Genomic DNA, 12470 nt, shown 5'->3' with positions numbered 1-12470 from the left:
ATCAATCACATTTACGCGAGTTTAATTTAGAAAGAATGTCGGCTTTACCGGCACCATTCATCGTTCAGTACCTAGCGTATGTTGCTACCGAAATGCGTGATTTACAGCACATTGTTCCACACGAGCTTTGAGAGTTTTGTCTCCCGTGAGGTAAGTCAAATTACATCGCTCATTGCTTGCCAAGCGTACGGATGATAAAGTAAGTCAAAAAGACGTCCACTGAGAAAGGTCTTAGCATTCACGTCCGTTTAGTAAAATTCCATTGAATCCGCAAAGCATAAATGGATCACCACCGCAGTCGTGTATGTTTTCGCCAAAAGGATTGCGTTAAACACTGAAAATAGTATAAAAATAAATCACGAAAAGTATTGAAGATATTTAGGCTTGCTCTCTTAATATAAATGTTTGTCGTTAGACGAGAGTTGCACGATGTACGAATTATAAAATCTCTGTCCAGTAATTCGAAGTGTTTATCAAGTTTATTAAGAAGTAGTTTAAATACAAACCTTGAGAGTCAGAACAATGCAATGGTAATCAACCTTTAAATTCAAACCTTAACTCAGTCTACAAAACATCGGAAGTGCTTATCATTCTTTTACCAAATTGAAACATAAACCGCTTCATCTATCATTAAATACTAAAGAATGCAATAATAACTTTCGAATTTTTTTTTTTTCAACATTGATTGAATTGAATACATTGGAAACTAAAGGAAAACATCACTCAAAATACTTTCATTCACTACTGCCAACCCAAGAAGCTATCGGTAAGTTCCAGAAAAAAACTTCAGCCAAATGGGAAACTTCAAATAATAACATGACGAAGAAAGTGAACCAATGTTGTTGTAGTTAGCTTCGTCTCCATTCATTTCTTCGAATAAAATAATATACAGCGTGAAGAGCATGTGTATATTAAATACAACTTCCGAGCATATTGTTAATCATCACTGCCCATGTGTGAATTACACCGAAGCCCCGAAAAACGTATGCTGTACCTTCGTCGTAAATTAATTGAATTACAAAAAGATACACCACGTTGAAAACAGACTTTTCCGTTCCACTGCAACAGCGTGGTCCTTGCAAAAGGCCAAGCACGGACCGAACGGGAACCGTTGTCAGACAGTCAACGCGTCGTCTTCTTCCCTGCCCCGTCCTATCCTCTGCCTGGCTGGCGATTCCGGCAGCATCGTTAAGTATTCATGTGGATGTTTCGATAATGGAAAATCGGTTTTTCAATCAGTTATACATTTTTGTCACATCATCTCCTGCAGTCAGTGCTCTTCCCTTGGTTATCGAACCGAGCGATGGAACTGGCCAAAAGTCAAAAACTGGTTTACGGGCTGCCGGTGATTTACATTCGCTCCTTTTTTGGTTTTTTTGTCTTCTTGCTGTCTACCGGTGACCGTTGGTTATGATTTTTATTATTGATTTTCAGCATCACAATTATCGCTTCACAATCCGCTTTTTTGTTTTGCTTTTCAGCCCCTACATATTTATTGCGAATTGACGATGGACACTGGTGCTTCGGTCGGTAAAGCGTTTTCCATCGGCGACAAAAAAAGGGGACGAACCATTGGAAACTGAAACGGAAGGGAAAAACATCCATTTCGCGGTTACCGTACTGTCGCCGGAAAACTTCCCCACGGTAATCGTGGCACGTAATGGTGGAAGCTTTTCGGTCATTGTCGAATCGTGTAAAAATTATTTACGTACAGCGCGTGAACCTCGCTTTCTCCGTTGGCAACGCTGGTCACGCTAAAGCCAAACTGAACGAGCCACACCAACTGTCAAATTTCATATTCACGCCAATGAAACGACCGCGAGTGCGGTACAGCCTGTCACCATTTGGCATTAGGATGATGGGCACGATGCAGTTAATTCAATTACCGCCCAACCAGTGTCCAAATTGTGCTTGTTTTATGGAGCGGATCTAATTCGACACGATGGTTGCGGTTATAGGCGACCGCGTCATCGAACGACGCCGGGATACCGGTTTTTGTGCACTTATTTCGCGTTTTTCCCTTCAACAGTTGCGTAAAAACTAAAGAGAAACGAAAAATTAGCAACAACAGTCACCACACATTGGTCGATATGCACGTTGGCTGTCTTTTGAAAACAGACTCATAACAGACCCAGTTTGTCTCATTTTTACCAATGCATCTTGTAGGAATACTCTGGTTTTGGCTAGGTAGATTAAATCTTATATAATCTAATTTTAAATGCAGCTGAAAATGCATCTGCAATCGTGGCTGTGCATACCACATTATTAAAGATCATGAACAACAGATTTCAAATTTTTTTAACAACAGCTCAACTTATTCCGGATAGTGGTCATCCGCAACATACAATTAAATTATTTGTTTTCCATTATTTGAATTTTGTTTGTTTAAAAAAAATCGCTGAACCATTGTAATAGCATTCTTCTCAACAGGATTCTCACATACTTGTAGCACACTGGGGTCACCGTTGGTGGCTAGCTTTCCTGAGAAAGTACCTTGTTTTGTTTGGTAATCGGAAAATCCGCCGAAGAAATCGTGTCGATTGATCCTGACACTCGAAGCCACGCTCCACGCTCGCTCATCATCACTTTCCTTTTCAATTTCCAGCAACGCGATCAAAGCGTCTCGCAGCAATTGCTGCTGTCGAGTCCGTTTTGGGGAATGCCTTTTTGCTCGCTATTACATGGCGTTATTTTTCGAATTTGTTGCCAAAGGGCCGGCTTCCACAAAAAAGCTGCCACTCTTTGGAAGGCTGCATCATGTTTTGCACGTTCGCGTAAGTATGTAGTGTTATTTTATTTTCGCTTCCTTGCCGCCGTCGTCGCCGTGGGCGCATGAAGGAAGCTCTCTCGCTGGCGCAGTCAAATTATACGCCAAGAACGCTTAGCTTTGCGCTTATCTTGTTTTTCTGCCGTCGAAGCCACCAGCTACGGACAGGGCTCCCGACCATCCGGCGGGGGGGCACCTCTTCGTTTGTACATTTCTACCAACAGCCACTCTGCTCGCAATAGACCCAATTGTTGCACGCTAGGCCGCCACTTTGTAAGCGCCTCGCAATGGCTTAAGCGACCTGCCTGCCCGGTCAGGGTGATGTCAGGGAGCCCCGGCCGGCCTTCGCAGGAACAAAGTGGATCGACAGCGAACGCCACCGGAGTAAACGGAACACACACACACACTCACACACACTTCTGTGGGTGATGCTTTAATTAATTTTGTAGCATAAATCTTCCGCTACAAAAGGCTTTACGCCGACAGCCAGCCGGCACGTCCTCAAGTGAGCGGCCCGTGCTCGAGACGAAGGTCCTTGTCTTGCTGTCCGTCGGCAACTTACTTATCGGGCGAAGAAACAGTGCACACACGCAGAGCACAGGATTGTGTGAGCATCATCATCATCATCATCATCATCAGCAGCAGCAGCAGCGTCGCCGTCGTCGGCTACGAGTGAGCACTGTCAGGACGAACGGTGCTGATGTATTAGCGTTTGATAGGCTGTGGAGCTCATTGTCGACGACCTTTTCATTATTCTCGCTACGGTGGCTCACAATTCACGAACGCGTAGCTCCTCAGGAGATACGGGGGTTCTACCCAGCCCTTATTTAGCCTCACGGCCCACACAAACACACCGCGTCGAACAGTATCTTGTAAGGATAGGTTGTTATGAAAAATGTACACCATTTATAGACTGTGCAGGGCCAGCAGGGACGGCATTGTTCCGTGGGCCGGTGACCACGAAACCCAGCTAAGCAATAGGCACACGTACGAGGCAGCTGATGCACCACAACGCACCACTTACCCGAAGGTGCCCCACTGCTTCGAGCAAACAAGCTGATTGGTAGAATCGAGAAATTCATTACAGCTAATTGAAACGGAGTTTTAACACCGGCACCGTTGTTGATTACTTTACACTCTCCGTGAACGGGACCGTGAACGGAGGACGTCGCATTTCCTGCATGGATGCTGCACTGGCACACCGTGTCGGTTCTCTTTTTCGGGAAATTCACCCTCTATACAAAGTTGCATAAAATCTATCACTGATTTGGAAATTAGGTTGAAAAGTTTGACATAAAAATGAGGTACGCAACATAGTTTGAGTTCCTTATGAAACAAATTCTTTTAAACCAGATACAAGAATAATTTAAAATGCAATGTATTTTTCAAAACATACAATACGGTGTGACAATATTGTACCGAAGTGAATACATTTAACGTCTTCTGCAAAATTAATACAGTTGGCCAAGTTCAATGATTAATGTCTTCAAATAGTACTTTTCAAATGGCATCAATTTGATAAACGACCATGACAGAAGAAGATACCTCCACCATCTTGATAATCTGAAATTTATTTTGTCACATCTTCTGTTGGCAAAGCCGGCTCAAAACATGTTGCGTATTTAACCTTTTCTTCTATCCTATGTTTGTGCTACTTAATTTACATCTTAGAATAACAGACCAGGCTGCATTTATGTGTTCCTTCATTGTTCCACCAACATATTCACCAAAATATTCAAAGAACTAGAGAAACTTGTTATCACGCTACGATTGAACATAATTACCCAACAGAACCGCACTTAATGCTATGTTGTGCACTCGAAAGCACCTCCAAGTCAGTTGTCGTTAGCCACGACAGTCGTTTATTTGATTTTCGTTCATTTCCGAATTCATTTCCAAACTGTTAGAATCTGGTCGCCGGGCACGTGAAGCGTGAACAGCATTGAAGGCATTGAAAGCAAAACATCGGCTCCATTTCGAGCATATGCCCGACATGCGCTCCGCAATGTGGAATGCACGGGTATGCCGAAGAACCGGGCAGAAAGAATGTCACCGGGAAGGCAGATCAAACGTTTCCACGAAACTATATGAAGTCCCCGGTTTTTTATGAACTCGTCACTCACTCGGCTGTCCTGCGCGCACCAAGCGAGCGCCACCGACGCCATGTGGAGCGGCCACAACCAATTGTGCATAAAACCGAGCTCGATTATGAGCACTGCGCGCCGGTTCAACTCCGTTAACCGGTACTGATTGCATTTTTTGTCGTCATTCTTTCGTTTTCCTTTTTAGAAGCCCTGCGTTTAGGGCATGTTTTGGTTGCCACTCTCGGCACAATGGCATAGAGCATTCCGACGCATGTCTGCCAATCCGGTACGTTATGCATGGGAAGTGCTGGGCTGGGTAGCAACAGGGCTAACGGAGGGAATAGACAAAAACTAGCGCCTAGTTTCCCGGCACGTTGGTCAGAGGACTGGACCGAGAGGCCCTACTTTCCAGGACTCTCCAAACGGACCTGCCCGGGGCCACACGGACTGTTCTGCGAAGGACTCGTGAATAAAGAAAGCCCGGTGCTGTGGTGCAGGGCCACACGAGGACGAATGAAATAAATACGCAAGAGCGCAATGTGCAATATGCATCATTTCGATGAGATATGAAATCAAATATGCATATGGAGTTGCCTTTTGTCCGATGCTCTCAGGGCTTGAGTGGCACCAACTGCAAATGGCTTCGGCCGGGGCAGGACCTCATGCAATGTTGCACACGACTCTAGACCGAATCTGGGAACACTCCACTAAGTAATTCGCTGTAGTTAAATATTTCCAAAATGACAAATTATTGGATGGTCATAATGTTGGAGTTGATGATGCTTACGAAGAACTAGACAAAACTTTCTGACCAAACCAAATGCAGCCCCTGTGGCACTGCCAAACAACTAATCGCACAATTTAATGGAGTCTCAACGTTCCCCGACATTCGGGACGCCAGGCCTGCCTCCGTTTAAAGGAAGTATGGCCCAAACTCGAGCACCTAGCGGCACCAGCCAGAGCGCCGGAAGGGTATTTAAATATTGCTTGACATTCGGGGCACTTCGTTATGCTTTAATTAAATGAATTATTCTCCATAATCGACGATCAGTGCATCTGGCGAAACGAACGCTTGGTGTGCACGTGCATCTTGTACGGCAGATGCAGTGGAGCCGTATCCTTCAGTTACCGTTTCCCCAAGTGGGCTACCGGGAATGGGGAGCAAATTTATATTTTTAATGTAATCAATACCCAATTAGCAAGAAGGACACGAAAATGATAATATTTGTTCGGCATGCACTGCCAAAGGGCTGGCCTCATGGCGGCAGTTTTATTATGGACGATATTTATTTCTGGTTTCGACTTTAAGGAACATTTGTCCCCTTGGTGATAGGTCCCAACGAGAATTATTTTGATTACGTGGCGAGCGAATAATTAAGGGAAATCATTCCTGATGGTGGTGTATTTCACCTCGCATATAAAATCTATTAGACTCATGGGTTAATGAAGTTTGATACTCCTTTTTTTATGTTCGCTATTACATCAAACTACATATCGAAATATATTAATTGAACAAAATGGTCGAGCAAGTGCACCACTATTTAATTCATCAATCAAATTTCTGTCTACATTACAAGAGCTGTGACACATTTTGGTGACTGCAAATCGGTCTATATTCGGTGTAAAATCAGACACTGTGTGCATTTAGTTTTAGCCACTCATTGAATGGAAATAAAAATTTCGATAGTAAACTGTCACGTCGCACTCCGCTTCGTTTGTTGAAAAATGGCACCGTAAAGGACCATTACTATCGTTGCCATTTTCGATATCGTGTATGGTGCGGTGAAGTAGTTTTAATTAACTGTTGTCTACGAAACAGATCTAAGCCAAGTGGTTTGAATACTTTTGAGTGGCCGACATCAGCACAGAACACCACGCGATACGGTCAAAATTTTGGAAGCAGTTTTCCATTTGTTCAAATTTTTGGTTTAAATTAATAGACTGAGGTTGGTTGAAATATTTTATGTTCTATCGAATTTGTAAAAGTCAGCCAAGATGTGGTTTTCGATAGAACCCAAAAAAAAAATTAAGGAATTTTATTATCGCACGTGGATTGGTTTTTTTACTTATGATTATGTACCTTTAGGACGCACAAAAGCAAGTTTTAATTATTCCAATCACCAAAACTGAACTATTGCAGGTTGTAAGCATTTCACTGTGCAAGAGTTTTTCAACCACGCATCACAAGCCATACTCACGTGTTGGGAGGCTGTTCGCAAGCCTTTCGAGTGGAAGTTGTGACCATGGCACACACAAAAAACTACTGAACCTGTAGAAGGTGGAAATTGGCGGACGAAGGTAAACACCGACTACGGTAGCATCAAACATGGAGCCGATTGCGATGTGATTGCCATGTAGTGCAAGTGCCCTACACAGCAGTGCTCTAGTGCTCCGGGAACAAGCTCCACAAACAGTAATCAAACTTCCGCCAATCGGTTGGCCTACAACGTGCGCCAGCCCTGGCCCACCACATTACTCCCCCGAAGCACAGTTTCCGAGCTGAGCCCGAGTCGATGCAGCCGATAGACCAACAGAGGGAAACAGGATGCAACAACCAAAGCGACCAACAAAACTTCAAATCAATTTTTCGGACGACATTGCCGCTACCGAGGGTCCTCGAAACCGAGCCCGGAGGGAGAAAAAAGCGTTGCCAGTTTGCGCGTACACCTTGGGTATGCTTTTATCTCATCTCGTAGACCAGAAGTGTTTGTTGGTTTATGTTTTTATTTTAATTAAATGCTTCCTCTTGGTGCGGTGCGGTTTGGCGTGCCGGCAACGTGGCTAAAGATCGATTTCTGCTCGGCTTCCCGTTACTGCTGATTGTGTGCTTTGCTTACGCCGGGTGAGCGCCATCGGCGAGCTCGGATTACCCTGCTAGCGGCGGGTGTGTTGATCTGCCAAGGTGTCGATTGGAACACGCCCTCGCCACATTCGACTTCGGATAGTTTAGATACGTTGATAAGTAGCGAACAAGTTTGTGGTGTGTTGCAGCATAGCTACCTGCCCTGTGCCAGGTCAACCGATTCAGCATGCAGCGAACATTCAGAGCTCGAAAAACAAGACATGTATTCCGATACTAATCGTGATGACTGCTGATTCGATTACAGAATCGGTCAAAGTATTGTCCAATCAGCTCTGACATCGGACATCAGGACGGTTGGTTCATCAAATAGTTTGCTGTTAAACCAAAACTCAACATTACTGGACCCATGGGGATGTGCAAGGTACGACCGCACAAGTCGGACGACGCAGGAATACCGCACCAAACCAGCTGCAATGTACCAGGGCAACACCACGGTTTGTTAGCAAATATGTTGAGCACAGTGCAACAAGACTGAAGAAGAGAACCCTTAAACCGAAACCTATGCCACCAACCGACGGCGTCGACGTTTGACATACCGCTCGTAATCGTTGGGCAAATGAGCAAATGAGGGAACCTCAACCCTGCATCCCTAGCCTTATCCGGGGACCGAAAAGCTACCCATTCCGTGCCGGGTGCCGGCTAGATAGTGAGAAATAAATAAAGGCGCATATGTTTTACACTTTCCAAAATCTTACATAATAGGATTAGCAGACACGTTGGGTCAGCGCTGGGATACCAACCGGGACCGGGACTGCTGGTGTACTATCGTTAGGTTTTTTACTCACTTTTTTGCGGCTCATGGCCACACAGCAAATGTGACGGTTTACGGCTTCAACCATGCGGGAAATGATATGTGTGACGCGCGGTTTGTATTTACAGAGCCCGGAAACACTGACTGTCTGCTTAGCCGGGCGCCAGTCCGGTAATGCATTTGGGTAGCTGACCCTTATCGCTCGTTTTTGCCACCAACCGACACCGACGGATAGGCGGGCAACAATCGAGGATGCTTATGAGCGATGATACTAACCGTTAGATTTTTGTTAATTTTCAAAAGCTGCCCGTTTGGTTCACAAGCAGTTACAAAACAAACAAACACATCTCTGGAGAAAACATCAATGGGATGCTTAAAACAACATTTTAAAATAGGTGACAACAATTGACCCAAGCAAACGCACTTCTAATTATTCAGCAATTGTGCACTTTTAAGAACGCAGCTGACTTAGGCATAATTTTGTTTAATTTCTCAAGCGATTTACAAACAGGATTTTTGGTGAGTAGTTTATACATTATCTCACTCACGAAAGCTACTTAAGGTAAACTTACGACACGAAAGGCCAAACGAACAACAGCAGCCATCCTGGTGGCTGTAAGGACGTACTCTAAATTCAACGCCAAAGCACCAACCAAACCGAGAAAAAAGGCTCGCGTGTCGTAAATAAAGGCATTAAGTTCTTCACTTCATGCAAAATGCAGCTAAAACAGCTGAAGGGAAAAAAGGGAAGAAAAACAGTGAGAGAAAAATCCTAAAGTGAGCACTAATCCCCTTAACGATGTGAAAACAGAGCCCAAGAAAGCAAAGGCCGAAGGATTCCCCTTAACGGTCTGATGTATTTATTTGTTTCCTTTCTGCCCTTCGTTTTAATCCTCAGTGTCTCTCGTTCTCTCGCCTTTCGCTCGCCTTTGCCAGCTCCACTCCGGGTCACTCGGGATTGATCAACCAAAACCCTCGGAACAAAAAAGGAGCAGCAGTAAAGGATACGCGCGCGCTGCAGGACTTCTGTCGCCCTCGAAACGAGGCGTCCCCGAAACGGAAGCAATCCCACAGAAATGGGATAAACGAGCGGGACACTTTTGGCCCTATAATTTTCCCCCAAATCTGTCCCTAGTCCCTGCGCCGGTGCGACGTCGACCCTCGCCCCGATGATTCAACCCCGCGGAACGAAGTCGGCAATTCGTAGGGATATAATGGAGTGTAATTGCAACACGAATGAACCGCGGAATGTGCGTTGTGATTCCCTCGAACGCACGACGCTTCACCGCGAGGTGTTGACGAGGTGACGAACCCAAGCCAATCCGGCGGACCGGTGTGCATCCCTCCGCCCGGTAGGGACACTCGGCGACCGGTTTGATGGCCACCGATCGTAAATGAAACCTCAAACAGTTGGTGTGGCCTGAGTGGTATCATTGAAAGGGTTCAGTCCGTTTTCAGGGGACGCATAAAACCTCGTGAAGGATCAACCGACCCTCGGGATATCTCGAGCAATAAATCTGTTTAATGCCACAAAAAATCAACCCAGCGGGAGCTTGACTAGAGAGCGAGAAAAGAAACTGCAAGAAAGCGGTACATTCCGCCACAAGTTTCTACCACCAGAGGCCACCCGTTGTTGTGTTTGAACACCTCGCCTCCCGACCTGACCCACTCCTCCTGCCCGGTGTACCGGACTTGCAAAGCCTTGCAGTTCTAAAATGCAAAATAAAACGAAATCACACAAAGACACACGGGACGTAACCTACGGAGCTTCCGTTCGCGACGCAAGGTATGGTCGGCGTGGCGATGCGCGACATGGCAAGAAGATAAAGGACATAATAATGCTAATATGCGCTGCAGTTGGAAAGCGAATTTTAAGTAGACCAACCACCCAGTTACCACCGAGCCAGGTGGTGAAGATTGAGAACGAATGGGACATTGTCGGCGGGCTATCGGCGTGAAAGCCACCTCTAAGAGCACTCCCACCTTCCGTTGCGAGGACAATATGCGCCAGCAGCTTAAGGTGTCTCAAAAGTCACCACCTTGCTTTAAAGCTCTTCGGTGTAGAGATCGTTCCAACACCCGGCAGTTGGAACATACTTCGTTGAAGTTTCGTTCGATCTCGTTCTGGAACTGGTTGGTTTGAATTCAACTGAAAACATTTAATTAAATGAAAATGAAGTGGTGTGAGATGCCTATGAATGCTCCGATAATTTTTGTTTTAATGTTTAATCGTTTTATGTACAAATATTTATTCAAAAGAAGTGTGTATTTCAACTGTGTATCGTTTTCGGTTGAATTATATGTTTATCGATCTCTGACGATTATCTTACTTTAGTGTTGGAAATATATGTGAGCCGATTATTTACATTCCACGAATTTTAGAAAATGAAATAGCCACAAGCCACCGCTTGAATGGAGACCATTTTACGGTTTATCTAGTTGTATCACTTAAATAGATAAAGGGATCAGATTTAGTTTCCTTTCATTTGGGTTTTGTATTTCTTCAATCGATTTTGATTACTGCTCCTTTTGGACCGCATTTGCGACCGCCGCGATCTATTACGTAAAAGCACAATCCCTGCCATCGGAGTTTCTTGACAAAACGACGAAAGATAAGAAAACGGGCTTTATCTATTCATGAATTCCATAAATTTGAATAACATTGCACCGTCGTCGAGCTGTTTTCTTTTAGGTCCTGTCCCGGGTGTTTCTACGATTCATCCTTCCAGACGGTCGCGATTTGAACGACTCACTCGAATGTACCGTTTGACGTCCTAGAGAAACTACCAACATCACCTAGGTCTAGTCACCAGGTGCGTAACCTTGAATCCGGATTCCAAGCGCTCCGCGCTTGCACTTTAATGGCGGATCCTGAAGCGATGCTCCTGCCACTGGTGTCTGGTGTTAATAGGCCAATCACACGGTGCAGCTCGATTGAAGCGCCGTCGTTTTCCGTAAAACCACCCGACCCATAAAGCGCGGTATCGATAAACCGAGACCTCTACCCCGGCGGGAGCCCTCGGCACGCGACCCAACACTCTCGAAGGAGTGAAATGTCTTTGTAAAAGTCCCCGGAAATGTCGACCATTTGTTTGCTGCCTACTTGATTGTGCTTCCGCGCTCCCATCTTAATGTACTACGTCCGTTTCGGAGCCATAAACTTCCTCGGCGACTCGGCGGTTTCTGGGTACAGGGGGCAACAATCTGCCTACCGGTCGTAAAACTTCCCCCACGAAGCACTCCGGGGAAACTCGGTGCCGATGAGGTGTCTTCCCCGCGGCGAACCCGCCAAGGATAACGAATAAATTATTTGTCCCGCCGTACCGGCCGGACGGGCAGCGTATCGGCTGGCTATCGAGCCGTGTTCGAGCTACCAGAAAAGGGTGGCACGTCGCCGGGCGGAAACCGGAAGTCGAGCAGATACGGTCAAACGGTCGTGTCTAATCAGGAACCGCTTCAGAAGCACAGGAACGGGAACGACAGAAATAGTTCAAGCAAACAAAACTCATCCTATTATAGGTTATACGATACGTTCCGGGCCGGAAGTTGATTGAAGGAGACGCGCCGGGTCGCGTCTGGCTGGTGACGACGCGCTTTTGCTTCCGTCAAGTGACAAAATTTATCTGTTCTATGCGCAGCAAAAAGACGCGCTGCGTGTCCTGTGTGCGCCGAACACAGTCAAAAGTGGTGCCCGTAGATACGTTGGAAAGTATAGGGCCGCGCACCACGCCTCATTAAAACTGACTGTGGCTGAAGGGATGCGGCGACCGCACAGTACGGGAGAACCCCGCTGGTGTGGTCGTGCCATTTAAACTTTTCTCATCTAATGCAGTTCTGTCGCCGGAGGCACCGCGCTGTGCGTGATGCGACTTCCGGTCCCGAGCCCACCATACTCACCTCACGGCCAGCAAAATTGGGTAAAGTTTAACTCCATAACTCGTGCCCGTTACCGATGGGCCCGTTCCTGCGAAGAAAAGAATCATAAAAATAAATAATCGAAACCAC

Source organism: Anopheles bellator, chromosome 2 (assembly GCF_943735745.2).
Source record: "Anopheles bellator chromosome 2, idAnoBellAS_SP24_06.2, whole genome shotgun sequence".
NCBI lineage: Eukaryota > Metazoa > Arthropoda > Insecta > Diptera > Culicidae > Anopheles > Anopheles bellator.
Note: the sequence above shows the minus strand (reverse complement) of the source record.